Genomic DNA, 4,668 nt, shown 5'->3' with positions numbered 1-4,668 from the left:
ATTTTATTTCCCAAAAATATTTATATACACTAATTCAGTGAAGCTAAGTAGCGTGTACACGCAACTATGCTTAAAGAAACTAGCATATATGCAGAGAAATTGTCATTTAGACAATTTATCATGTGTTGAGCTTAAACCACTATATCATAGATTTATTAGATAGTGCAGTAAAAGCAGAATAAAGCATCACACATAAACAACACACATGAACACCAAGATTTAAGATGGAAACCCAATTTGGGTAAAAACCACCTAGTGTTGTCATCTCTGTCTTCTTTTAATAATAAGAAAATATGTTTACAATCTTGTACTGGTGCAGACTCATACCGGTACATAGGCTTCCAGCTGCAGAAGGTTACAACCTTCTCTCGTTTTCTAGCTTCTACTGGAAGGGGGCTACAACCCTCTAGCTCTTGTACTAGCCTATATGTTTACTAGTACGTAGGTTCTAGCTTACAGAAAACTCCACTCTTCCACCAGGGACCACGTTTCATGAATTTTCAGACTGGATACTCCTAGATCACAACACCACAAGGTGAAAACTATGTTTCATCAAATTTTCACACTAGACCCATTAACCAATATTTAGTTAATCTGAACAATTAGATCATTGACACCATAAAACTTTTGCTGAACCCAAAACCCTACATCATCATCCAAAACCAATTGTAACCTCAAAAATCATGCATTACAGTGTATACTCTACTTGGTTGAACCCAACCTATGTGTATACAATACTTCCTTTAACCCGACCTACGTATATCTCTAAAGATACTGAATCATAAACTTCTGAACCATAGGTTGTACCAATCAGTGACATTATGAAGATCTACTATCATATTATAGAGTTCAAAATAGATAGCAACAAGGATCACCCTTCCTTCTCAATCAATCAATCAATCATACTCAATTTCCTTATACAACAGTTCTACATTCAGATCTATGAAGACTTCATTGATAGATAGCAGTAAGACAATAGAATTTGATCAGATAGATCAGTCAGATCTGAAAAGAAGATTTTCTTTTTGCATACGCTACTAGAAAGAGTCAAATGTATGTGCACACACCGTTTGGCTGAGACAAACCTACGTACAGATCTGAAAATTTTGACTCAGAACTTTGCTGCAATTCCAGACTTTAGACAAACCTAGATCATGATAGGTAAGAAATAGAACAAGCGCAAATCATCAGATCTAGTCTCAACCAATATCATATCATTCAAGAATAATTGATTTGAAGTCTCATGATTCCTGATCCAATGTTGAACTCAAGGTGCACATGAATATTTCAGATCCAGTCCCAAACATAACCCTACAACATAATATATACTTCAGATAAAAGTATTCCTTAGAATCTCATTGCTTGCTCACCTTGGCCTAATGATCTTCTCCTCCTTATATAATTTTAGGCCTTTCTCAATACCTTGGACCAAAACCACTTAGGACCAATACCTTGGACCCAATACCTAGGGTCAATACCTTGGACCAATTACCTTGGACGAAAATACCTTGGATCAAATACCTTGGACCAAAAACTTGGTTTTCCAACATGTACATGCTTTTCCTCTTGTGAAAGTGCGTGGATACGTTATATGCTACTTTTGTTTTGTCAAACCGTGTGTATATGTACCTTGGACAAATTTAACCAACATATACCTCTCTTTCTTCATTCCTTGGAGTCTGATCTGTAATCCTTTGCTGTTGACCTACTGCAATGCGAACTTTCATCTCAGTGAGTTGCCATCAAGGACAACACCTATATCATAATGCCAACAATATGTATAGTTTGGTTTCTAATTTGGATTCCATTTTTTCTTCCTGTTTTTCTTCTAGTGTGGTTTCCAATTTTGCTTCCATTGCCGCTTATTTCTTTGCTTCCAAAAAAAAAAATTATTGTTTTTCATACAGTTAAATTAATATTTGTATTTCAATTTAATTAGTTAAATATATCATGTCTCTTAAATAAATTATATGATTATACATCATATGAATGCATCTGAAATATTTTATAGGATAACATTTATAAATAATTTTTAGGGAAACAAACATCCATACAAATTAACAACATCATTATACTTATTAAATCTCCATGAAAATAGAATCTACAACATCGAGTATATATAAAATAACAAGATCATTATTGTAACATGATCATCATCCATAATTAAAATGAGTGAATCAAATATCTATAATTTAAGTGAATTTGATAACATCCATCATGAGCGGTAAATCAAAACCATCGGACATAATAAATATGCATCCAAATCATCACCTACTTTCAACAATAAAAATTGATGAGTCAGTACTGACAAGATCATCATCATAAATCTCTTTGGAGACTCTCTCATTACAATTCAAAAATGTATCAAATTGAATCATTTTAAGGACCCAAATACAAGATCAAATCTACAAATAATGTAATTGATCATGGATAAATTTGAACTTTTGGATCAATAGAACCATTCCAGGAGGAGGAAGCAGACAAGGCTACTAAGGAGGAACTCAACCAAAATAATGTGGAGGGACTCAGGTAGTTAATTTCATAGTAATAGCTAGTTAGATTATGTTATGTAAGTATGTAAGTATTAATGGGGTGTTTTAGAGAAATTACAAGAAGAATGATGTGGTAAAGCTGGAAAAAACATTACTGCATACCCAAAGATACTAGTAAGAACAGTTTTGGAGGACATTGGAAATTTTGATGCTTTTCAATGTAATAGCACTGGCCTGATTCTAGTTTGATTAATAGATTTATACCTGTTCCTTTAAAAAAATAACATGCGAAACTGATGCATGCCCAACAATGGAGATAAGTAAAAATGATACATCATGTCTAAATGATATAAATAAAAATGATGAATTATGTAAAACAAGATGATACGAGGCAATATGATATGTCATGTCCAAATGATATAAATCGAAACAATACATGTCAAAAAGATACAACTCAATAATATAGTATAAGAGGTCATGAAAATGATACATATGATAGTAACCATGAAAATCAACATCATAACAATATATCAAAAATGATCCATGATGCAGTCTATATGATCATGAATGTCACTAGCTGCTACTAACAACTACCTCATGATTTTCATCACCATTATGATAATGATGATCATCATCATCATTATCTTCTGTATCGACATCGACCTTGTTTTCATATATATCTATGTCATCATGAGCATTACCTTCCATCCCAGCGTTGGAGCAACTGTGATCTGGATCTATGTGATGAGGATCATTCAGATCTTTTGGAAGATCCTTGTTCTACCAAAAAAACATTTAGAATGAAAAGTTATTATTTATTTCATGCAATAATTAATTCTCTATTATATATCTAATATTACAACATATGAAATGAAATAATAATCATATTACATCATATCGAAGTGCACATACGATATTAAAATTTCAGATAAGTTACAACTAAGATACTATAACAACAGGTGTTATAACATGAAGCCATTTCATCTTGCTTGTCAGAGCTTGAAATGCTAGAAAATAAGAAAGGAAGAAATATTTTTCTTATTCTTGATAATTACTTGTGATGTTTCTTGTTATTATGATTATTTATATCTTCTTTATTTTAGTTCGTCAAGCAATTACCAAAGAAACAACACATAAAACAATAGACACCAGATGTAGTTACAGTGCCATGGGAAAACCCCCCTCGATGGGAAAACCTAGTTAATAAATTTTTCCTTTCAATAGTTTTCTTTGAGACTCTTCACCCTAGACCAAGAAAATACCTTCCCTTCACACCAAGTTTGCCTCATAGAATTTCAACTCCTCTCTAGCAACTTCGACTAAGCAGCAACTTCTAGCAACAATGAAACCTGGAAGACTTCGATCTCTGAATCCTAGACACTAAATAGAGAGGGAGAGGCACCAAAAATTTTATTTTTTCCTTTCTCCTTAGACTTCCTCAAACTTGCATTCACTTTGGCTTCCCCACAACAAACTTCGCACTTCTCCTTCGCGACAAGAGAACTACACACTTTTTTCCTAACTACAAGACAAATAGAACGTGTGTGTGACAATGATGCTCCAAATGAATTCGATGAGCTTGTATTTATAGGCTCCATGTGCAGTCGAATAGGTCCTTAGGTATACTTGATCTTCTTCTAGGCAAACATGGTGTGGAGGTTACATAATTCATATTTGAATCAATACTTAATCCTTTTGCATGATTTAAAAGCCCAATAAGGGTCTCCTTAAAATTAAAATGACTCTATTGACTCAGAATAAATCCTAGAAGTCCTTAATCGGGATGTTGACCTAAAACATGGTGACCCATGCATGAAACCAATCCTTTAATAAGTCACAATAATAATAATAGCAATTCTTTTATTTATTCTTTTGACAAGTACATTACATGATGATTCAAGCACATTAATAAATATTGAACAAAGATACATTTTCCACACTCCCTCTTAACTAGGGAGATATTCATAATGTACAAATACAATGGAATATCTCAAATTATATGAACCATGAAGAACTTTAGGCACCACAAGGCCATGGACTAGATTCCTGACCAAGGCAATCACTAGTACAAACTGGCTAATTAGTTACTAAAAAACGACTAAATTTTGCATATAAACGACCATTTTTTACTCGGTGACCAATAATAGCTAATTTACAGTATCTTATAAAGCGACCA

Source organism: Pinus tabuliformis, chromosome 2_2, assembly GCF_031772625.1.
Source record: "Pinus tabuliformis cultivar Carrire ecotype Pingquan chromosome 2_2, CPIR1, whole genome shotgun sequence".
In the NCBI taxonomy this organism is placed as follows: Eukaryota; Viridiplantae; Streptophyta; class Pinopsida; order Pinales; family Pinaceae; genus Pinus; species Pinus tabuliformis.
Note: the sequence above shows the minus strand (reverse complement) of the source record.